Source organism: Numida meleagris, chromosome 6, assembly GCF_002078875.1.
Source record: "Numida meleagris isolate 19003 breed g44 Domestic line chromosome 6, NumMel1.0, whole genome shotgun sequence".
Lineage (NCBI taxonomy): Eukaryota > Metazoa > Chordata > Aves > Galliformes > Numididae > Numida > Numida meleagris.
This window is the reverse complement of record NC_034414.1, coordinates 24,205,827-24,230,811: the sequence shown is the minus strand read 5'-3', so window position 1 is coordinate 24,230,811 and position 24,985 is coordinate 24,205,827. Positions and strand designations below refer to the sequence as shown.

The 24,985-nt window shown below is 46.2% G+C and overlaps 2 long non-coding RNA genes across 8 annotated transcripts; one reads left to right on the top strand and one right to left on the bottom strand.

Annotated features, from left to right (window-relative positions):
* On the bottom strand, positions 1–23,448 carry LOC110400950. Of its 7 annotated transcripts, none has more exons than XR_002440173.1 (5): positions 21,259–23,367; positions 15,278–17,517; positions 10,894–10,988; positions 1,027–9,752; positions 1–216 (listed from the first exon to the last, which is right to left on the bottom strand). It is a non-coding gene; the product is annotated as an uncharacterized LOC110400950 (long non-coding RNA). The 7 variants fall into 7 exon arrangements; XR_002440174.1 differs by having other exon boundaries at positions 1–1,187; positions 1,520–9,752; XR_002440175.1 differs by having other exon boundaries at positions 1–1,713; positions 2,703–9,752.
* LOC110400951 lies at positions 15,696–23,443 on the top strand. Its single transcript, XR_002440179.1, has 3 exons — positions 15,696–15,832; positions 17,874–18,006; positions 23,362–23,443. It is a non-coding gene; the product is annotated as an uncharacterized LOC110400951 (long non-coding RNA).

Here is a 24,985-nt window from a genome sequence, read left to right as displayed (position 1 = left end):
TTCAAGGACCCAAAGAAAGGAAATGGCGACCTTTAACAGAGCATTTCTGTGTGTCACTAGCCTGATAAGTGAATAGAAGTCCACTCGAAGTGGTAAACCAAGGGCACAACCCATGGGCAATGACAGCAGCCACCAGGTTTTAACACAGGCACATAGACATCTCAGCTGGTAGGTCTTCCACATGCACAGAAATCAGACATTACGGGCAAACAGCATCTGTAGGGAGATGTACATTCCCATAAACGGTACAACCAGTAGACAGAACATGGCATCTTTTTTAGCTCTTTTAAGTGTTAACGATCATTTTGGCACCTAGCAGGGGAGACCTGATACAACAGAACCTATCCTGAGGAACTCATGATGTAAAAGGTCACTGTGGGGAGGGGAAGGGGGAACCAAGATGCACCAGGTGGTGATGATAATTGCAGGATGCTAGCTACTTCAAATGTAAATACTGACTGCAGTTTTCAAAATTCTTTGCATAAATTTGGCCCCTGAATCCTTACATATCACTAGATATGTAAAGATCCTGGGTTTTGAGGGGTTGGAGAACCTAAAAAGCAGTTCTATTTCCTTTGAGTGTTTAACTAGATGTATATTTGAGCTGAGATTACCAGCTGAGCACTAAATTCACACTGCTAATTTTAATTTTAATCTCAGTATCATCTTTTCTTGAACAGTGTAGTACAAATAACATCAGTGTTTCAAGCAGTGCAGAAGTAGTGAACTTTGGGAAGTATTAAATCATTGAAACCCCTGTATTTATCTCATGTTGCCCTGGCTGATTGTTGTGCTGACAAGTAGGCCAGCTGTGAAACAACAGTTATTAAGGAGCAGTGGGGAAAGGCAATGTCAGAGCAGAGCTGTGCATGGCTTTGCATGTGAGAATAAGAGTTAACTATGACTCAGTAGACAGAGAGGTGGGTGACAGCGCAAGGATTCAGAGTGAGTTTTCATGGCCTAACAATAAGCAGTGTTAGTCAATCGCAGATTATCAGGCATTAAGCACACTGTGGGTGCTGTTACCGTAGGTTTGGTTTTTGCCAGGTTTCTGCTTTGGCCTCCTAGTCTCTCCTTGCCTCTTTCACAAGTCATCAGGATCTGAAGGTGCTGCATTTGGAACTGAATGGGGAGGGGCGAAGGGAAGGTCAAAGACGAGTCAAAAGCTTGGCTTCTATGGAGTGCATCTGTAAAGAATCCCTTTTACTTAGTTATGGTTTACATTAGAGCTACAGCATAATACATTGTGATCATATGGTTGTAGATTGTCTTGGGTTGGAAGGGACCTTAAAGCTCATCCAGTTCCAGCCCCCCTGCAATGGGCAGGGATGTCCACACTAGATCAGTTTCCCCTCAGCCCGATCCACCCTGGCCTTGAACACCTCCAGGTGCTGCTTCTCTGAGCAACCTGTTCCAGGGTCTCACTACCCTCCCAATGAAAAATTTCTTCCTAATATCTAATCTAAATCAATCTGCTTGTCCTATGACTACACTTCCGGCTAAGAAGTCCCTCACTCACCTTCCTGTAGGCACCCTTTACTCACTGAAGTCCACAGTGAGGTCTCCCTGAAGCATTCTCTTCTCCAGGCTGAGCAAGTCCAGCTCCCTCAGTCTGTCTTCATAGGAGAGGTGCTCCAGCCCTCCAGTCGTCTTTGTGGCCCTCCTGCAGACCTGCTCCAACTGCTTCACAACCTTCTTACGCTGCAGGCCCCACTGCTGAACACAATACTCCATGTAAAAAGAGGCCTACAGAGCTACTGTTATTTATAATTGATTTTAACTTCTTCCACTCAAGTCTTCTGTTTTTTGTGTGACAAGCAAGTTGCAAAATATATCACTTAAAAGTTAGGAAATTCAGCTATGAAGCCTGTTTGTGCATTCCTTGATTTAAAATTGATTAATAACAGTAAGACACACCAATGTTACACTTCAGAGATAAGAAATAGTTAGATAATGTCAATACATTCACAAATCTGATTGGCATAGCTCCGCTGTATGATTAATACATGTAAACACAAACCGGGAGGGACAGCATGAAAAAAAACAGTTTCTTTCTGAATTCTGTTAGGAAATTGAGTGGACACATGACATAATTTAATTAGTTGCTCTTGCAGTGGACTTGGATAAACAGAAGTGAATTAGAATGAAAGTCTCTGGTAGTTTCAAAACACTGCAAAGTTCCTGTTTACCTCAGTTGTTGAAAACATCAATGCAGTGCTTGCTATTGGCCAAGTAAGAGTTGAATGAGTGGCTGGAAGCTCCCCGAAGAAGGTGAAGTGAAATGGGAGCTTGTGTTGTTCCCCTTCATGGAGACATTTTGTGCCCATCCCTCGTGGCAGCCGGAGCACACTGCCTGTCTCAAGAGAGCTGCGCTGGAATTGGAAAGTCAGCTCCTGGGATATGGGACCATTTCCATAAAAATGTGTGTACTGGGACTTTTCAGCTTAAAAATTAAATAAATAAAACTGAGAGGGAGCATGAAAGGCCTGCCAGGTGGAGAACGGCATGAAGAAGGATGCCAGGGAGCAATCAGTCACCATTTCTCAGCGCGCAAGAGAAAGTGGTGAGAAGTGAATTGATCAGTGTTTAAAACAAACAAAAAGCAATATCTTTTCACCCGACCCATAACCACATTTGAAACTCCTTGCTGCAAGCTGTGAAGCCTGACAGGATAGACATGTTCAGAAAATCATGAAACAAACCTGTGGAAGGATGCACTGTCAGACTTTCAGCCCTGACGGCCGGTGGCCTCCGGGCTCCATTTCATACAGCCCTCCCGAAGTCCTTGAGATGGGACGTTATCAGGGAAAGGATGGGATAGATGAGGCATCTTTGGTCTCCTTCAGTACTGTTGTAGGTACAAGTTCAGGAGCAAAAGATGTTACTTTTTTTCTTTTTTTTTTTCAGAGGGGAAACAAAATCTTTGCAAGAGACTTCTCTTTTCATGTGTGCCCATGGTACACAGACTTGGTGTGCCTTCTGCTCTGCTTCAATAGAATGAAACTTCTTGTACTGTGATTTGTCTTGTTTTTGTATCACTAACCTCTAAGAATGAAAATGGTCCTTACATCATCACTTGTATTTATTGGAATGGGAAACAATTTATCTTTTAATAAAGAATAGATTGTTCTAACAGGACTTGTGCAAGGGGGCTGTTTGATGGCCAGGGAGGAAATGTATCACTCATCCTTACTCACCAAAATAGCATCCTCATGCTCGTCTGCTCGAAGGACCATTTGGGCATTTGCTTGGAAACCACAAGGCAAATTTGTATGAACTAAAGTATTTCCGTTGGTGCACACAGTAGAAAAGGGAGAGCCGCTAAGAGTGACAGGGGCTGGTTTAATTCCACCTCAGAGGGACTGAGAAGTCTTCCTTCTATGGAAAATATGTTCTCTGCAACATTTAAATCTATATTTAACTTGAAGTTTGTTTCTTCCAGTTTGGACCTAAAGAAAGGTTTGTATACCTAAAAGTTCTCTTGTGTTTCCCAGTGATAACAGTTGATTTCATATACTACCTTCATGATTTGCTCTTCTACATCCTTAGACCACAACAACTACAACACTGCTAAATATATTGAAGCTTGGAAAATGAATTTTTATCTCCCTAGTTTCACACAAACCATGTCTTTCCTCGCTTGCATGGGATGCTTGCCTCTTTCTAGCAAAACTGAACTTACAGTGCCTGGGAATAATTATATCAATGGATATTTCCGGGGAATTCATTCAAAAGTTTTAAATTCCTCAGGGAATCCTTTCTGGCAGAGATGAGAAGACTGTATTAGGAACATTAACCTTAATGGATAAAATGAGAGACCTCAAACACTGCCTGCCCTTGTGGAGAAGAAATGATTCTTGTACAGATTTAGTGAGGAATTCAAGGAAAAATATCCAAATATGCAAAGGTGCCTTTCCAGACCACCCTGGCCTTCAGCAAATCTTCTTTTGCCCCAGACTGAAATAAATTAATTATTCCCCAGAAACAAATGTTTCTCTGCTATTTGTAAAGAGCTGAGGGATGGGAAGTTATACCCCTTCTACCGTGGTGTCCTTGGAGGGGATCAAATAGCTGCTGTTTATTTATCTTTACTAGCATAACCGGCTGTCAGCGGATTATCTCCTTCTGGCATCGAGATGGCTCCTTTTCACCATCAGGCAGCTGCAGAAGCAGCAGAGATTTTTTTGCTGACTTTCGGCTTCCCAGCTCATCTTGCCTCTTCTTTCGGCAGTCGGTGTGAACTGCTTGGTGAGGAACCTGCCTGCCAGGCCAGTTTGTCCCAATCCTCTGATACACACTGGAAAAGTTTAGAGGCTCCTTCTTTGTTTTGATACTGAGGATAAAATGGCATGATTAGGTAGATAAGCAATAGTGTCATTTTGCATCCACCGTCTCAAGTTTCAGCTGCCCCCTAGATGTGCTTTGTAATGATACAGGCACACACACACATGCTGGGAAGCAGAGGATCCTCACCCTGACAGAATTGTTCCAGACATGCAATGTTTGCCATGGGACAGCAGCACCAGCACCTGATTCAAATAAGAGCCATGCGTTATGGGCACTGTGCAAACACTTAAGGAAAAGACTGAGTATTTTCACTCCTGAAAACATAATATACAGCATTGGCATTAACAAACTCCAGCTCTTATCCCTGTGAGAGTACAAGCCCTTTGCCAATACCTCTCTCACTCCTATTGCCCCTCCTAACCCTGGGCTCCACATGCACAGAGGGGTTATGCCAGTGCCAGAAGAAAGCATGCAGCGTTAGGATTATTCAGACATGGCCCTTAACTTCATCTGAAAGAAAAATCTGAATGCTGTAATCCTCTACACGTGCCATCTGCTTTCTCCTAAGTTACCATTTTGCAGCACACGTAGAAAGCTCTTTGCTGTTGACTTCAGCTAGGGGCGTTTCAGGATGTGTCACTAGAGGAGACTCCAGGTGGTGTGGGGTTAGGAAGGTCCCTGTGACTCCTTTACCAGTGGGATCAAGGATATCGTAAGAGTGTGTGGGCTAGGGCACGTTGGTGCCTGGGTAGGTGCCAACATCTGCAGTGGTCCAGGGTGCTGCCTGTGGTGAGGCCCAGAACAGAGCAATGTGAAGGTTGAGATTCCTCACCTCTTTATGGTGAGGACTGGTCACACTGATTACAAGGGCACCAAGATGCCTGCTTTGGGACCACCTAAGGTTCCTCGGTCCCAGGGCTGTGGATGAGACCTCAGATTGCTACAGTTCAGGAGTATTCTTTAAGACTTCATTTAGGCTTGTGTGAGACAAATCAGTTTGGCACGGACAGGACACCTCATGGATGTCCTGCAGTGCATTGATTTTGTAAGTGGCATGCAGGGGAGGCTTGGCATCTTCAGGATCTTCAGGGAGATCTCCAGACCTCAGTCCATTGGCCTCAGTAGAATCATAGAATCATTAAGGTTGGAAAAGACCACAAAGATCATCTAGTCCAACCTGCACTTTTTTTTTAACTTCAGATCAAATACTCGGATCAGAAGAGAAGGTCAAATAAATGAAGCAGAAAAGACGAGAGACCATGAGATCAAACGAAAGCAAATAGAGAATAGACATGTAATAAGCGTATATGTGATGGAGGTGGATATTCCTTTCTACCAGTGTTCAAAGGGGAACTATACAGTTGTAGATATTTCCCTTTTTATGAGATGGAACGAGACATTGGAGTTAACCTGGCAAGTCACGTACCCAATCCTGGTGACACAGGCAGTGCACACGCTCTGGTCGAGGCAGGTAGGGGACCTATAGAGGTCATCACCTGGAGGGAGAGGCAGAGATGCAAAGGGGTGGCATGGACAATGAAGGAACACCTGGAGGGCATCAGCAGAGGGTGGGTGACAGATGGCAAGGAAAATATAACCAGAAACTGAGTAAGTTGTTTGAGAACAGCAGGCAGAAAGCGAAATTGGGCTGAAAAACGTGAAAGGGAAAGATAAAAGAAAAACAACAGAACCAGGGAGAAAGAGAGAACAAAGAGAGAAAACCAGACTGTGAAATCCACCTGAAAAGATAAGTGAGTTCCTCACTCTGTATCTCTCTCTGCAGCGAATATTTGGAGGATTCAACTTGCTGCCTAAGGCAAATTATGTTAAGTAATGGGGAGGATAATGGGGTTTACACATGGAGGGATCTTCTTTCCTCCTACTGCTGGTTCAGTAACAAGTGTGTGGCTTTACATGATGTCCTTTGTATAGGGAAGGGCTCTACAGTACATCAGGGATTTTATAGAGAATTTAAGAGCCACAAGTGCTGGGACCAGAAAAAGTGGCTGAACGCATTCAAAAATATTTCAGTGTTTTAAAAAGTTGTGTGTTTCTACTGTTGCTTGAATGTTTACTTTTATTTTTTAAGTAAAGATTCTGTTTGGATCTATTTTAGGGAAGAATTCTGATATATTCCAAGGCTACTCTCCTTTCCTCCTTTATTTCTCTCTTTCCTTCACGATTCATGCAATCTTCCCTTTTTCTCAATCTGTATTTTAGATTAGTGCTGTCTTTTGTTGATTTCCCTCCTATTTTCTAGCTCATATGATTTTTTTTCTTTTCCTCCTTCCTTCCTTCCTTTCTTTTCTTCTTTTGTTCTTTCTTTTTTTCTTTCTTTTTCTTCCTTTCTTTCCTTCTTTTTCCTTTTCTCATGAAATCTCCCTGATCCACACAAGGATTTGATTTTTTTTCCTTTATTCCTTCTTTTCCCTCTTTCTTTTTCTTCAGCCCAAAGTGCTTTCCTCAATGCCAAGTGCAATTCCACCTTTAATTATTGCCCTCCGTGAAATCTCCCTTCTCTCCTGCCTCCTAATGCATAACATCTCAAATCCTCCTACTTCCCCTCATAATCTTGTTTTCACTCCTCCCTAAATTGCCTCCTTTCCCCTTCATCTTTTCTTGGCATTTTCTTTCCACTCTTTGTCCCTGCCTGTATCCCAGTGAGTGTCCCTCCTGCCTTCCTCTGCCTCTGTTCTCGTCCTTGTTTGCTTCCAGCTTTGCTCCCAGCTTTCTCTTTCTCCAGTGCCTCCCTCCAGCCAGTATGTCTCCGGCTCTCCTCGCTGTTTTTCCCTCCCTTGCTCCTCCCCTCTCCCCTGCCCTGATAGCTGGATGTCTCCTGTTTCTTCCTCCTTTGCAGACCCAATAAACCATCATCTCCCTCCCCTCTGGAAAGAACAGGGAATGATGGAAGGTTTGGGACCAGAAGGATGGCAGGAGCCACTGGGAGGGCATTGTAGGGGAAGAGAGAGACAACAACAACAACCAGAAAGCAGCTGAAAAATGCTCTAGAAAAAGTAAGGGTGTTCCTAGCTATCTGCTGCAGTGGTAATGAGCCAGAATCACTGAATTTATGGTCTTCTACTCAAATGTAAACCAACATTTCTTCATCTGTATTGCAGTGGTGCCCAAAGGATGCCAATCAACCCACAGCGTGGCAGGGTTATTCTCACACTAGAGGCCTTGCAACACTGGCAGCACTTCTACTTGAAGGCAAAGAGCAGGGGGAAGAGTGCAGCATGTGTGCAAAATTGTCAGGCAGGCATTAGGCAGCGGGATTCACAGCTGATTGGTATTTTTTGGTTTTCCACCAACCCTGAAACACACTGAGAGTCTTGCCCACAGAAGAGCCAGGATGACACCTCCACCACGAAGACATATTCAGCAGCTAGATATTCTCCTCCTCTCTCCATTGCTTCTCACAGCTGAATGCCACATGCTCACAGCAACAATTACCTCACATATTCAGGAAAGTCTAACCTCTGGTTTAGGTACATGAACCAGGCAGAAGGGGAGTAAGGCTAGACAGACCTTAATTAGAGATTATCATATTCTCACACAGTGAAGTCTTAAGATCTGCCCGTTTTGCTATTCGCTTTGGGCCTATAGCCACAAGAAAACAAATAATTAGAATAAAGAGTGACTGCCTTTTCTAGGTACCTCCTCTGGCCGCGTGTCAGTGTGAGCCCGCTGTACCCTTTGCTGTATGTTTGTCAGGAGAAGCTAAGTAAAGGTTGTATTCACTGCTATTTGCCCTGGTTCTGTGATATGCAGCTAGTGTGAAATTCAAAGACAACTTAGAACGCTATTACCAATTCTACTAATGACATTTTTCCCTCCCTTTATTTAGTACAAAGCAAATCATACCGCAGGTGCTTAATTTTCTTCTAAAAAAAATTAAGACATTAAACATATTTGCTTTTCAGCTCCCAAATAATCCATCTCTGATGTGGTGCTTCTGACTTCCTAGCGACTGCCTGTCTAGAAATATTTGTGAACGCAGCTCTCTGCGCAAACATACCTTCAGGATCCAATTTTAGTGAGTACTTCCTGTGCTGCAAGTTGGTCATGAAGCAGAAGGGTCGCTGAATAGACTTTGGTCCTTACAATTGCGATTGATTTCTAAAGAGCAGGAAGTTTCCTCAGGCAGCAAAAATATGTTAGCTTCATCAGCAAGACAGCACAGATTGAGGCTGTTGGCAATTAATACATGTAAATTGCCAGGAATCCCAAGTCACCCATCCAAACTAGCTCTTCTGAAGGCAATGCTCTGTGCCTCGCCTCTCTCCAACCTTCCACAAGTCTTGACCAACTCTTGTGGCATGAGGCTAGCTGTGGAATGAACTGGTGAAACACTGACAGAGACTTCTGTGCTGGAAAGGATCATGACTTTTGTAATGCTGAATTTCAAACACATAGTAGAGAAGAGGAAAACAACATGAAGTAAAGCGACCTATGCTATCTTTTCCAGCGCCTTGCTTGGGCGATAGCCGAATCACTGGATTTCTCTGCCTACTCTTCCTTATGCAAACAAGGGGAAGTGATACTTAGTCATTATTATAATATCTAGGGATGCAAATTACTGTGTCAATGATTACTGTTTGTTCTCAAAATACATTCCGTTTCCCTTTATCCCATTTACAACACGGGATTAGTCACTTCCAGTGTTATAGAATCATAACCATTCATTCCTTGATATGATGTACTAGTTTCCCTAAAAAGAAAAGCATCTCTTAGAGGTAGGCCATTGTTTAACACTAGGGCATACAGGATCAAGTTGCTTAGATACTGGGGTGATAGAGGCTATTAAGGACAGAGGTGACCAATAAACAGCACCAAAATCTGCATAATATCTGGAGGATATAGCAAATGCTTGTCTAATGTAACATCTGAAGGCTAATGAGGATTTGTAACTCATTTGTAAGAACAGCTTTATTTTTTGCAATGATACTGATTGCATCAGGAATTTCATACTACTACAGAATAGTACATAAATTAAAATCATACACAACTATTAGCACACATTAATGTGCTTCCTTGAATGGGGATTCTACAAAGCAAAGAAATATCTTCAAGAATCAACCTACATTGTCATGTTTTTGCAAAGGAGTTTATCACAGCTATATGGGTATTAGACAGTGCCAACTTCTCTCTCACTGAATCTGGGACGGTAGAAAGTCTCTTATTTCTGTCTACATAATGTCTTAGCAAGGAAAGAAAATGTTTTCCTGAAACTTGGCTGAATTTTGAATGAGCTTTAATCACTGAGATACAGAAGACAATTACTGAGGTTATGGCTACACACAAAATTGCAGTGATTGAACTGAAGATTGGAAACTGATAAATTTGTTCAAGCCTATATCTGTCTTAGATCGGGTTCCACATACCTTTCTTCATAGGAAAGAAGTAACAGTCGTTATACGTCTTGATTCTTACAAGGTTTTGACACCATTCCACATGACATTCTCCTTAGCAAACAAAGAAAATACAGTTAAGATGAAATGCTCAAAAAGTAGGTGCATGACTCATTACAAAGATACCTTTCGAAACATTTATCAATTGTTGCCTGTCATACTTAGAGGAATTTTCAAACGGGGCCCTCCCAACATCTGTGTGGAATCCATTTTATGCAGTATTTTCATTAACAACCTGTGACGAGGGAATAAAGAGTACTCATAAAATCTGCAGACATCATCTAGCTGGGAGAGGATGCAAACAGTTTGGCGGATGGACTGAGAATTCAAAATGATCTCGCTAAATTGGAGAAAATCAACGACTCAGTAAAGAAAAGTACAAAGTGCTACACTTTAGAGAAGGAAATCAAAAGCACAAAGAGAAAATGGGGAATAAATGGCCAGACAGCAGCACAGCGGAAAGGCAGCTCAGGGTGTGAGCCACGGACTGAATAGGAGTCAACAGTACGATGCTGCTCCAAAAAAAGGCAAAGCTAACGCCGCTTGTTGGGTGTGTGACACATCAGGTAACTGTTTTGCTCCTCCTTGCACAGGAGGGCCATACACAAACTGAAGATTTCAGGGCCGAGCAGTAAATCTGAGAAGAGGTTTTGAAAGCATGTCCTGTGAAGAAAGATTCAGAGGATTTGTTTAAGAAAGGTGAGGCTACAGAATGGTGTGGTCATTGTTGGCTTATCAAAATGAAATGTTTTCACTGACTACTGGGAGCGGGACAAGAAGACATTGTTGCTTTGGATCCAAGGCTCTAGTAATGTATGAAAACCGTGGCCATTTAGTTACAGCGCGGGGATACTGTAGGTTTGCTCAGGCCTGCCAGTGGGCAGCTAATGTAGGATGAAGATGGAAACAAGCCCAAGGCATATGTCCAGGGTGGCCACAATTGAATTGTGCCACCCCAGGAATGAAGACAAAATGATTTGTTTTGTTACAAAGCCTGGAGATGGCAATATTTAGTTGGACTGTGAGGGCAGAGCAACTTCCTTCTATCTACCAAATTAGAGAGAAACCCTGTGGCAGCTGGTGCAAAAAGGCCATGAATTAAGTCCCCAGCCTCTTCTGAAGCTGTTTCTGAACATCTTGGTGAGGAGATCCCAGGAGGCTAACAGGGAACAATAAAAAGTGCCTAAGCTCTTACCAGTGCAGAGTCTCTGCTTCTAGTCTCTTGTGCCTTGCCTACATCCATGCGGACATATTGTGTTTCCGTAGCCACCAGTCTCTGTTGTGATTTAACTGGAAATAAAAAATGACAAAATTTTCCTCCACTTTTTCAGTTCTCCCTAGAGCTGTCTGCAGTTTCTTTGAATACTGGAGTTTTGAATTTCATTAAGGAAACAAAACAATCAAAAACACAGAACAATTTTGGAACCCACTGAGTTTTTCACTGTTTCTCAACTTGGAGAAGGAAAGTATAGCCAATGCTGAGTGGCAAATGAGGTTCTGCTATCCTCCACTGGCCAAATTTAGTTAGTAATGTGTCCTTTCTTCTAGATGACGTGGGAGTAGGAGATATATATTTGTCTTTTAAAACAATCAAGAAACATAAGGTTCTAGTAAAAGCTGTCAATCTGAGATGCTTTATGGAACTCCATCATCACTTGGGAAGCTGTAGCAGACCTGTAGCTGGAAGGATGCAACAAACCTGAATTCTGCTGTTTGCTGTGGAGTAGGGAAGCAGATGAAATAGTGTGGTGGAGGAGTGAATGGCTCAGTGGGATGGGGACTTCACTGGGCATGTAGCAGGAACTGGGTCTTATTGCACGTGCCACAAAGAATCATAAAGGTTGGAAAAGACATCTGAAATCACCTAGTCCAACCGTCAGCCCATCCCCACCATGCCCACTGACCTCATCCCTCAGTGCCACATCCACACGGTTCTTGAACACCTCCAGGGATGGTGAATGCACCACCTCCCTGGGCAGCTGGTTCCAATGCCTCACTGCTCTTTCTAAGAAATTTTTCCTAATATCCAGCTTGAACCTCCCCTGGGGAAACTTGAGGCATGACACTGCAGGGAAACCATTTCACCTGCGTCACAGCATCTCCAACTACAAAATGAGATCATGATCCAGGATTTTCCTTATGAATAACATAAACTAACTTTCCTTATAGGTAACTTATGGGCCTATGGATGATAATTACTAGATAGGAGATAAAACACGCTCCATGGCTTTTTTTTTTTTTTTTTTTTTTTTTTTTTTTTTTTTTTGTAATAAACACATTTCAGAACACCAATAGTTAGGTAAAACAGTTACAGATGCTATTATTCTTAAGGTAATAAGTGCTTTGAAAGTGTGTTGCTAGTGCAAGAAAAAAAAAAAAAAGCAATTCATTCAATGGATTTAACTGTATTAGCTAGCATCTAAACTGTAGTAATTTAATGGCAAAAGTTGCAAAATGAAAAGTTAGCAAGGCAGCCATCACTGTTCATGATACTACATCTCTTTCACACAGAAAATGATAGTATCTGAAGCATCCTACAAAATTAACAAAATACTCACTAACTGAAAACAGTTTTTTTTCCAAACCTTCCAGACTAGTTAACTTCACCCATTAGCAGCAGTGTGACTTCTTACTTAGGCCAGAAACCTTTCCACACCTGCACCCACTAGACTGAAAAGATTCGCTATAGCCCAGCAAAGCAGAGATCCCCTAAGTGACAGTGACTGACGCGTCAAAGAGGTGTCTCGTGATCACAGTTGAAGGGAATGCATCTTCCAACAGTTAAGCACTTTGATACGTAAGCAGAGAAACAACGCGAGACCACAGATTGAGCTGTCTCACCCAGGGAACTGATTCTCCGGAAAGCCTCCATGCACACAGCATTTCTGAAATTCTCTTGCAATGAATTGGCTTCTCATATCGTGATGCTACCCTTCTGCTCGTAGGCTGAAGCTCATACACTGGACCCAGCACGCTGCCACATGTTGGAGAAGATAACAAATATTGATCTGTTTTACTCTCTGCAAATGCCCATACAACTGCGTTTAGTCAAGGAACATCTGAATTGTTGTGGAGATGTAGTACCTTCATGGCTGGTTTGGTTTTTGTTTTCCTGAGATCGGCTGGAGCTTAAGAAACAATGTTCCTTTTCTAGCTCTGGGGCTTTGTTCCCATCATCTTCCAAGAATCGTTTTTCCATTCTAAGAATTATCGAGTGCTGAGCTGGTTTCTGATAGAGATGGCAGAGTAGATGAACTTGACCTGGAACATACTGATCCTGTTGAATATTTCTCATGAAGTATCCAGTTGTTTTATTTCAGTTAGGAACAAAAAACTTCATTCCTTCAAGGTGAAAATGTCTCATTTAAATCATCCTAAGAACACGACCGTGAAGTTCGGCTCTTCGGCTTTGTCAGAATAAGCCCCCGCCGGCCTGCTGGCACTACCCTCCATAATAACACTATTTCTCTGTACAGGCGGTGGTTTGTGAAACTCAGCTTAGTCCTTTCACAGCACCCTCTTAGCACTTTCCGAAAGCCATTTAGCACTTAGCACAGTAAGCAATATGTGGCCAAGAAGATGGGAATATAAGGAGGATATATTAGGGACTACTGCTGTTTGAGGGAATTTGTGTGTTAAAGCAGATGATAATATCAGAAACAGTAACTAGGTACCGTGGCAGACAGCAAAAAATAGGGCCAAATATCTCCAGGCTCTGATTTTAACACCTTTCTAACCAAATCAAAATCACCAATCACCAGAGGCTCAGCAGGATCTTTGCATTTATTCCAAGTATAATTTGTTTGAACTTAGTCAGTACCTCTTGAAAAATTAGTTGGTCATCCAGTTATTTCCCCCTTTAAGTAAGTACGAGCTACATGGCAGTAAAAAAGTGCCCGTGAAATAAATCTCTGTTAATAGGGATATAATGTTTGGTGAACTGTTCCAGGATAAACCGCCCATTAAAAGCTTCCTGGTTCACTCTGTCACACAGCAAGTTTGCTTGTCCATGATTCGGACTTCAGACTTCAGTGCATCAGGAAGTTTCCCACGTGTGGTAGTCTGCCTGCTGCACTGAGCTGCAGGTGGGCATTCAGCAGCGGCTGGGAAAGCTCTGCCCACGCCTTCCATGGCTTGGACAGCTCAGCCCGTGTTGTCCTTAACAATCCTTCGTATTTCTGTCCGTCATATTTCAGCTCACAGACTGTTTTCTGTTTAGCTTCCACCAAATGCAATACACAAACTTAGCCCACTCAGCTTCACTGGCACATTTTGAACCCCTTCTCCTCGTGATCTTTCATAAGTTAGTACCGGCATGCAGATTCTTCACTGATCCTGTCTGCTCTGGTTTGTGTAGAATTTGCTCCCTCTGTACGAACTGGAGACAAGTTGGCAGCCCAAGGCAGCCTAAGGAGCGGCTTCAGTGCAGAAACAGCAGATCCAAGCACGTGGTGAGCGCACATCAAAGACAAAACATCAATGATACAGACACCACAGTGGCACTGGCGACCAGCTCTCGTGCATATGAAGGACCTGTGAGGATGTGAGGATGCACCTCCTTCTTCCCTCGGTACGATTCAGACGATCTGCTACTGCACGCAACACTTTGCCAACTGTGTACATATTTGCCAGTTCATTCTGCTGCCACCAAGAACACTAATGTCTGTGAAAGCTTCCCTGCTCTTGTAATCATCCATTACCTACTACAAGGTTGATCATTTCATGAATATAGAGCTTTCCTCTTACTCACGTTCTACAGCCCTCCTATAAATCCTGTTTTTCACAATGGTGGGGAACAAACCTGCGGAAACTGGATTAACTCCACACCTACCTTTATTTCCAAGCTCTGTTTAGATTTCATTTCAAAAGAGTAGGTGGTTTTGCAAAAGATAGCTGTTTGATACGATTCAGAACATGACTCAAAAGACTACAGAAGTGGAAAGAATGAATTCCTTGCTCATCCCATCCTCCTGCACTGCAGCCCTGGGCTCCTGCCGGGAGCAGATGACACGACACCATCAACATAATGGCGCACAGCGAGCAGGAGCGCTTCTCACCGCATGCCCACATTGCTGTCGGAGCATTGCAGGCGTACCGGAGCCAGCTGCCAGTGAGGAGCTCCTACCGGTACGGCCACTGGGACTCAGCGCCCAGGCCTTTCCCCAGCCCCTCAGCAAGTCTGTAGCTGGAATGACACGTCCCACTGCTCTTGCTACACCTGTTAGTACCCAAGCTGTCAACTAAAACTAGCACTGCACTACAAACCACTGTTACACCTGAGTTAGCGACAGCTTTCCCAGGTAACAAACACAGAACCTCCTGGAGAGCTAACTGGTACCCTCAGTTATCTGTTCCTTCAAGGTTTTCTTCCACGCTTACATCTGCTTCCGTATCCAGGACTGTTTGGGTACCAACCGGGGCAGCTTTACTCAGCTGGTTTTTGCTGTTTTTTCATTTTAAATACAAGGGCAAGCCAACCCGGCTTTGAACACCTGCAGGGATGGGGCACCCACAGCTCTCTGGGCAGCTGTGCCAGCGCCTCACCGCCCTCTGGAGAAGAACCTTTTCCTAACACCCACCCTGACTCTCTCCCGACGCAGCTCCGCGCCATTCCCTCGGGTCCCGTCGCTGTCACCAGGAAGAAGCGCTCCCCGCCCAGACCCGAGCCGCGGTGATGGCGGTGCACCCAGCCCCGCCCTCCGCCCGGCCGCCATCTCCATGGCCGTGCCGGGGGCGCCCCCTGGCGGGTGCGGGGCGGAGCCGCCCCACACGAAGAGCAGAGAGTTGCCGTATCGGCCTCCGACCGCCAGGGGGCGCGGCCTCTCCGGGCTGTGCCTGTCCACGCGTGCCTGCGCGCTGCTGCGTCTCGTCTGCGTCACCGCCCCGCGGCCCGTACAGCCCTCCAAGATGGCGTTTGCCGTTATGCGTTGGTGCGTGGGAGTGGTGCGCGCTGAGCCGGCCTCTGTGCGCTCGCAGCTTTCGCTGCTATGGAGAGCACAGGGACAGGTTGCAGAGCTGAGCAGCCTGTCAGCCCCTGCACAGCGAGCTCTGTGGTCTTGAGAAGAGATGCCGTCTTGCAGTGAAAATACAAAGAAACAAAGAAGAGAAGCAGCCCTTTCCTTCAGAGGATAAAGGTTAAGGTGCCATCCTGATTTCTGAGCTCACTTTAACTCCACAGGTGAAATGAATCAAGAAGGCAGCTTGAAAACCTGACTGCTGAAGCGGCCAGCCCGTGTCACAGAGCCTCGTGCTGCTCTGCTTCCTTAGAATCAGAGTTAGACACAGTAAATGTGGAGCTGAACACCTCGTCCTCCTCTCACAAGCCTTCAGAGGTGACAGATGTTTCCTCCGGGCCTGTTATTTCAGACACCTCCACAATTTATATATCCGTGCAAGCCAAGTGGGTGGAATTGGATGTCACAGACAGGCTGAAAATAACTCAGACTCTGATACCTACTGGCCTGTGTGGAAAATCTCAGAGATGAGATTGAATCACATTATATGTGGCTGGCAAATGCACTGAGATGTGCAGATGGAGCAGTGGAGGGTTAAAGCGAGGTTGAAACACTCCATGGAGAGTGCTGGCAAGGACTCTGCAGCAGCACCACACTCAGCAGAACCAGCCTGGCTTAGCCCTTGGGAGGCTTCGTTAACGTCCAGAGTAGCATATGGAGGAACAAAATTATTTAGAAGAATATGTAATTTCCTGTGCAATTGTCATTAGAACTGAACGGAGTGGGCTAAGATGTGATGGTGTATACTCAGGTGAACTCAGAGTCCTCTGCTTTGCTCCACATGTAGAGCCCAGAGTTTCACCTAGCTGCTTGCTAAGGATCCCATTTCCCTGAGCACAGACCGGCCTCCTGTGGGCACATCTTAGAACCAGCACTCACAGTGAGATACTAATATTTTCCAAGGCTGGGCCATTTGTCCATGCCAGCCTCCAGAGGACAGGGAGAAGCAGTGCAAAAGAGCCTGGGCACACTCAGCCCCACCCTGCGTCTACCAGTGTGACGTCCATAGCTGCCAATGTAAACGGCATGAGCAGGCGCTTCAATTCTCAACCCTGGAGCAGAAGCCATCAGTGAAGAGTGGCAGAGCTTTAGCAACTCAGAATGAGCTAAAAAACAGGGCTTTGGTGGGGTACTCAAACTCCTGAAGGCTATTCCCACATCCAGAAAGAAGATATCCACAATTCCTGTCAGAGCTCCTGCTGTAGCACAGCTTTGACAAATCATATTTGCGTTGAAAGCTTTTTATTTTTCCCCAAAAAATCACCCCCTGGAGTTTGTTTTCACTTACATGAGTTCCTTCCAAACATTGGTCTTAATTTCACTGCTCTCTTAAAATGCCTGCAAAGGCTTCAGCCAAAATATTTTCATTTTTAGGATGTCAAACAAATAATTTAGCCAGGACTCAAAACCCTTGTGCTGATAATGGTGCTGTGCCCTAAGGGAATTATTTTCCCGATCTCACATTGTGGGACTCCCCTGCTCACAGATGTCTCAGACCAGACCACACTTCCCATGTTTCATCTCAGCCTGAGACTCCCAGCCCCGCTCTTTCAGGAGAAAAGTGCTGCTGCTTTGAGAAAACATGGGTGAAATTGTAAGTGGCACAGCAAGAACAGAACCCGAGGCCTTGAGCTGGTTTGCTCTCAGCCAGTTCATTTCAAACTTGACTGTCCAGAAGTTTGAATTAGGTCAGTGCGATAAGTGGCAGAAAAGTGCCATTCGGTCTGGGAGGGTGTTAGGTCCATTTGCTCTCGTAACGTCCCACTGTGTTTGTACAGCTCCTCTGATGCTGAGCGAGCCTTTTGCTGTAGTGGAAAAAATAACATATGATGTAATCGTTATTTCATGGTGTGTTCTTCAGGTTTTTTGTTTTGTTTTAAAAAAGTCTCCCAATTCTCCTGTCACTACTTTCCAGGAAACTTGGTGTTTATTAAGCACTGTGTAAATTTGCAATTCTCTGTAAATGAATAATCAATAGCAATGATAACAACAGCAAAGTGCTTAGCCCAGCTCTGGTAATAATTCATGGCTGCTAACTTCTTGATAAGATCACTTACATACACAGGCGCCTCCTCTCCACATGAGAGCACACGGAGCAGAATAGAAGATACTTGTGTTCCCAACAAGAAAGGAAACACTGAAAACATATTCCTTCCAGCAGGTGACAATGGTGGACAACAACCCAAAGAGCTCTTAAGATGCATCATGGGGCCTTAGCCTCAACACTGAGCTCTCCAAACACGCACTTCCTGTTCTAGGAAATGAGAATCTTCGCAAGCATCTCCTTGATAAGGGTGAGTATCCTTTCTTTTCATCTCTCCTCACAAACACCCGAGAAAGGGGAATTCCCAGTAACCCGACTGGGTGCATAGAATGGCATTTTAAAGCACAGAGGGAGAAGAATCATAGAATTAGCTAGGTTGGAAAACACCTACAAGATCATCCAATTCAACCATTTACCTACTACCAATAACCCCACTAAACCCTGTCTCTCAACACTATATCTAAGAGTTTCTTGAACACATCCAGGGATGATGACTCAACCACTTCCCTGGGCAGCCCATTGCGGCACCTGACCACTCCTTCTGAAAAGGAGAATCTCATAATGTCCAGCCTAAATCTCCCCTGGCGCAACTTGAGGCCATTCCCCCTCGTCCTGTCACCAGTTACAAGAGAGAAGAGGCCGACCCCCAGCTCACTACAACCTCCCTTCAGGTAGTTATAGAGAGCGATAAGGTCTCCCCTGAGCCTCCTCCAGACTGAACAATCCCAGCTCCCTCAGCCGCTCCTCATAAGGCCTGTGCTCCAGACCCCTCACCAGCTTCGTCGCCCTCCTCTGAACACACTCCAGGGCCTCAATGTCTTCCTTGCAGTGAGGGGCCCAAAACTGGACACAGTACTCGAGGAGTGGCCTCACCAGTGCTGAGTACAGAGGGACAATGACTTCCCTGCTCCTACAGGCAACACTATTTCTGATACAAGCCAGGATGCCATTAGCCTTCTTGGCCACCTGGGCACACTGCTGGCTCATGCTCAGCCAAGCATCGACCAACACCTCCAGGTCCATTTCCTCTACACAGTCTTCCAGCCACTCTGCCCCAAGCCTGTAGCGTAGCCTAGGGCTGTTGTGGCCAAAGTGCAGGACCTGGCACTTGGTCTTGTTGAACCTCATCCCACTGGCTTCAGCCCAGAGATCCAGCCTGTCCAGATCTCTCTGTAGGGCCTTGCTACCCCCAGGCAGCTTGGTGTCATCTGCAAGCTGATGCAGCTGCCACTGTCTTGGTGGTGCCACCAGAGAGCTGCTGTTAACAGGGCACAGCCTAGGCAGCACCACACTCTGAGCTGTGCTGGGACCCTGCTTGCTGCAGCTCTCCTACTTGGAGCCCCCCATGCCTCTTCTGGCAGGTAGGTAGAAGGGCTTCAGGATTTTTACAAGCTGGATTGGCACCACTGGCAGTAACTGAACCTATGCCATTTAAAAATAGCTTGTGTGCATCCAGTGGCCAAGTATCAGCTCACCACCCCCCACCCTCCAGCAGAGCGGTTCCCTTCGTGGTGGAGCTGTGGCAGACAGCTGAGGTTGGCTCCATGCAGTCTGCTTCTCTTCCACCACGTTCCTTTAATCCCGGTTTAGGGTTCCCGAATGGTTTATGCCCTCTGCCTGGCCTCTGCTGTGACCTCTCCAAGGAGTTTGCCAAGAGAAAGGAGGCTGCAGACATAATCTCTTCCCTGCCTTCCTCTGTCAGGGAGCCCAGCTTCACGGTCACCTTTGGGCTTTTTTTTTTTGCCTTGCTTCTGCAGTAAATCAAGTCCATCTGCACATCAATTCCTTCCTGTCAGCTTCTTCCCCCACCTCTGCCTGCTAACCTATCCTTAGATCCAGCAATCTTCAGCATGGGAAGAATCCTCCTTAGGATCCCAAAGGGAGCACCCCGCTGTTAAATAATAATCGTGCAGAAATAATCACTGGGGGCTGGCAGGGACTCGAAGTCTTTGAAGCCATCTTCCCTCCCATCCCGAGGTGGAGTCACCCAGAGCAAAGCCGTGCTGCTCGGGACCGGGATGCTCAGCCTCCCCAGCAGCCCCCTGCGACCCAGCAGACCTTCCTGGGAAGAAAGTGCTTTCTTAAGCTCAGCCCGAACCTTTTCTCCTGCAGATTAGGGCAATTACTGCTTGTCCTTCTCCTAGCGGATCTGGAGAACAATCGATCACAGACTGCTTTGTAGCAACCTTTTATATAATAACAAGACAGTTTTTAGAGTAACTGAAAAAGAGGCGTTTGCTCGCTTGCAAAGTCAGGACATTCCCTGCCAATGAACATTCTTTGTTGGAGATCCTTTGCCAGCATAGGCTGAGCGCTAAGCCCCACAATCTGCATTTTCCTTTTGAATGACTCCCACAAAATAAACCAAATATCACATCCAAAGAGATTTATTACATCCCTTCCAAGGGCAAAACATTCCTCAGCTGCATTCCACTTCTGTCTTTTGTGCTTAGGAAAGGGGAAAAAGAAAAAAATCTCTGTGATGCCTCTGGATCCCACCCCTCGAGGGCTTCTGTCATTAATAAAGGCGTGCAGCTGGAGCCAGATTTCAGGCTACTTCTGAATGGCTGGCGCGGGGCTCACGGGGAGAAATCCTGCCTCTGCGAGAGGGCAAAGAAACCGTGGCACCGCGCTTCTCGCTGCCAACACCTTTTGTTGTTCTGAGTGACGCCCTGTCCCTGTGGCACAGCTGCCAGAATGGATCTTCTCACTTCCCAGCTGCTCCGGCTTCTCCTGCTTCTGCATGATGCAAGAGTTTGCAATGGTTTTCGGGAGCTCAGACGTGCTCCCGGGGACGCAGCTTGAAGCGATGGCTCTCTCTCTCAGCTTCACAGCAAAGCTTTTATCCAGATGTGTAAGGGAGGATGCATATAGAGGGAGGGCAAGGGGGTGAAACCTCTGTTATGTTATCTGAGCTTAATTAAGCTTCTCCCTAGGCAGTCACTAATTGAGTGACCCCAGGACTACAAAAGGGAGCAAATTTACCAGAGCTCATTAGGAGAGCAAAGACAGGAATTTTATTTTTTTTATTTCAGAGATTAATACCTCTGACTGCTGCCTTGCAGTAAATAACTAGGGAAACAAACACCCCTCAACAATATTGGTAGGTGGATTTGGCTTCTTAAATCCAAACGAGAAAAGAGCTGTATCCTCATGTGCCCTTTCACCATCACTGTGTGCCACCATTTAGAGATATTGCTGAACTGAAGCTCTGATACTCCCTTCTGTCCCAGCCTAGGCTGTACTAACCAACCTGTAAGCAGTCCCAGTAGGCATCAAACCCCTCTTGGTTTCACGTTTCTCAAAGATGAATAGAAAAACCCACCCCAAATTAAAAATCTGCTCATCTGCTGTGAGATGGGGCCACTGCAGCTAGCAACTCTGCAGCAACGTTGGGTAACACACAACACATTATTCAAAAAGCAAAAGGAGAAAGATGCTGTACCCACAGGAAGACCAAAGGGGAGAAGAGCATCCTCTCCTGAATACCTAAGCCTCCTACCTTACAAAAAATGCTGAGATCGTCATTCAGGTCCAATGGTATTCAGATCCACGTTCTACCACTCAGCCTTCCCCAGATCCTCAACAGCACAGAGCAAAACTAGCACTGAGCAGCAGATCCCATTATAAACACCTGCAGCTCAGGGCACTGCTGGCAGGCTTCCTCCACAAGCACTGACTTCAGCTTTTTGTTGGTGACCTTTGTCCCTAATGAGCTGCTGGCCAGGTGACAGAAAGTAAATTAAAGGCCAGTGTTCAAAACCAGCCCAGTTGAAGATCTTTATGCTACTTAGAGCCTTATCTTTCACAGTGGTTCCAATCAGTTCAGCTGGGCTTTGAGGCCAGCTAGAACATGGAGGGAAAACCCTAGCACGCAGCAACCTGAAGGAGCTGCATGAGTATCCTGGTTGTGAGGAATGGTGCTTACTCCTGTCAGCTGCTTCCCTTTCTTTTTCCATCACGAGGGCAGACTAGTGTCCCATTCCCTCACGCTCTCCACCCCTGAACAAGACGCTCCTCTTTCCTTTCTGAACGTGTTTCAGTGCATTCTGAGAAGCTTTGCAGGCAACTTAATACAACAGTCAGCCATGGATGAGCGACATCTTTCCTAAGTGGTGAACACAACTTTGCAGTCGTGGCTGCCTCTCCCCGTCTGTGTTTGTCTTCAGGCCCAGAGTGCTTTGCACTTGCTGGCCTGTCATTTCTGTTATGTTCAACATCAGTTTGCAGGAAAGTACTGACTTTCATGCCGCATCCAAAGGATGCTGCTTTGAGTCTCTGGGGTTATGCCACGGCTGCAAGAGTAAGTCTCAAGGCGTATCTATGAGGAATGGGGACCTCTGTGAAATGGTGTTTGTCATCAAGGAAATCTGACGCCACAGAAGAAGATGCTGCTGAGGAAGGAGAAGAAGCCTTGTGCTCCTCTCTGGAGCATGTGGGCTTCTCCATGCCAAGACCCTCTCAGCCCTGCCCCTCCTGCCTGCTCTGGAAGCTTTCTTCTTTTCTCTCCTCAACCACACCCACTATTTAACCGTTTAGACATAAAAATAAAAAATAAAAAAAAAAAACACCCAACCCACTAGACACAGGGTTTGCTAAAGAGGGGTAATTTTAAAAGTAAGTGTTTGAGGTCAGCGGGTAATTGTAACATTGGGACTACGTGAGCCAAGACAAAAATAATCTGCTGGGTATCTGGTCAAGGAGCAGCGGATGGCAGCCTGCTGCGAGGGAGGGACGGCTCCCACGGGTGGTACCCGTACTTCCTCTCGTGCCATGTAAGGACAGGAATGAGTCTTCTAAGTGCCTGGCTCTGCTGTGCGCTGTACCTGAGGAGGAAGTACAGGAGGTATAGGGGGACCTTTGTCCTTTTTGGTTGGTTTGTCATTCTGGCAAGACAGTGGCAGCCCCCAGCACCTGGAACTAACGGTACTAATCATAAGGTGGGGCGAAGCACCAGAAGCCCACGGAGGACTGATTTTCCTGCCTCTGGAGGTGGCACAGACAGAACACTAAGCAGCTTCTCATCTCTGTTGTTTCAGGGGCTGAGCTGCTCTCACATTTGCTCTCAGATAAATGTACCATAAAAATCAGGCTTGTTTTACTGTGAAAAAGTTAAATATAAAGGAGGGAGTACACCTGTACGTGCGTGCCAGTGGCTGGGGGTATAGAGCTGTAGCCGAATCAGTGCCACTTGTGCTTGCCCTTGCAGGACACCCAGCCAAAAAATTATCCAAGTTTTCACTGCCATTCAGCATTTCCCCTTCCCAAACCACTGTCTGGCCATGAAAGGGATTTATTTTTAATCGGAGGCCAGCAGTGGCTGTAGGGGTCTTTACTTTGTGACCTTCAATTCTGTTTCTAGGAGGAGACAGTGGGTTTCAGTACCTTCTTGCTGTGGCCACCCTGGGTCAGCCCTTCCCAGAACAAATGCCACTGCTGCAGGAGGCCTCCCTGCCTCCCCTTTATTTAAGTGCTAGTTACACAGCTCCTCCAGGATCCGTTGCAGTTATAAACCATGCTCTAGGGATGAACAATTTAGGGTTTGGAGTCATTATGGACCAGCCCTGGAGATCTCATGCAATTGTTTTTCATCTTACACCCACAGTTTTGCTAGATGAGAGCTGCAGCAGAACCCAGAGAGCTTCTGACTTGAATTTGAGTTGGGAAAGACACACAAAAGAAAGGAATTTGTGTTGTAAATTGGATTGCTCAAATTTCAGTGATTTGTCATGGAAATGTGGTTCAATCTTTGCAGTCATAAAAACGTTTCACATGTTCCAACCCTTCTCATGTTATTAACTTCCCCAATGTGACATGGTGCAGCGACTGCAGGAGGTGAGGTTACTTTCAAACCAGCTGTGGCAGCAAACAAACTCAGCACCTCAGCCCAGGAAGCATTAAACCTGCACAATGAGGATTAACCTGAAAAGCGTTCTCTGATCCTACTGGTCTGTGTTAGGGGATGGGATGCTTGGCTTGAGGTGTTTTCTGCCCCTTCTGAAGGCTCCAGCGGGACACGAGACTTTCCTGCTTGGATCTGCCACTGACTGCTCCCCCTGCGATTGCTGATCTGCCAGCTGGAAGCTGAAGCACTGGTGTGCCCATACCTCAGTCTGGGGGGGGGAGGGGTATTAATGCCTCTCTGCAGTGTGCCCCCAAAGTGAAATCTGTCATCCGTGGCTTAGGCGTTGAGGGTGGTCTAAAAATAACAGGGTTGAAATCAGTGAGCAGTGGTTTCTTGTGCCTGCATCGTGGCCGGTGGAGTGCTTCCAGCCAGTCCTCTGCCACCACCAGAAGTCACCCAACAAGAGCGCAGGGAAGGTGAGGAGCTCCCGCGTTCCCAGCATCCCAGGACACTGCAATGTAGGAAATATCCTGGATGTCCCGCGATGCCTTGAGAAGGAAACGGATCTGGGAACGCTGTTATCCCTATCTGCCATCCAACCCCATAGCTCCCGTTCCTGGAGACCCAGAGATGTGGGCAGTGGGCTCCTGACACCCTGAGGAGGCTCTGCCCTGCGTGGCTGCCCGCAGGCACACTCTGCTCCTGTTTAGGCCCTTCAGGGCAAGGAGGAGAGGGGCAGGGGAGCTGGCTGCGCAGCAACATTTCTGCATCTGTTGCCATGGCAATGCGTGCTTCAGGCTGAGCAGCACAGCGTCTCCCCGAAGTTGTGAGCCGAGCTCGGCTTTATTTATTTAAAGCCGACCATAACAAGCGATAGAGAGAGAGAGGCACGTTCCAGGTCCCCCGCGCAGACCGTCGCCAAATGAGTCAGAGGCACCGCAGGCTGTAATCAGCCCACCTGACGTCAAAGCGCTCCATCAGAGAAAACTGCCGCCTGGAAATGTCAACATGCCCAAGTGGAAAGGCCAGGAGGTAAAGCTCTTCCTGTGCTCGCTCACCGAGTGGGAAGGAACAATTAAAATTCAGTCCCCAGCCGCATCGTAACAGCAATCAGACTGAAGGCTTTCCGTCTCCTCTCCTTCTCATCCTGCCGTTAGCTGTGTGGGGACAGGGCTTTGCAGCCCAAAGGACCTTCCTGATGCAAGCCCCAGGTCCTGCGGAAACAAGGTGCCACCTCCAGCAGCAGGAGCAGGCTCTGGGTTCCCTGCTGGGACCCACTCCACATGCACACCGCACCCATGTGCCACCACCAGTGGCCATGAGGCTTGCCTGAGGAGGATGGGAGGAAGGAAGGAGGGAAGGAAGGAAGGGATGTGAACCACAG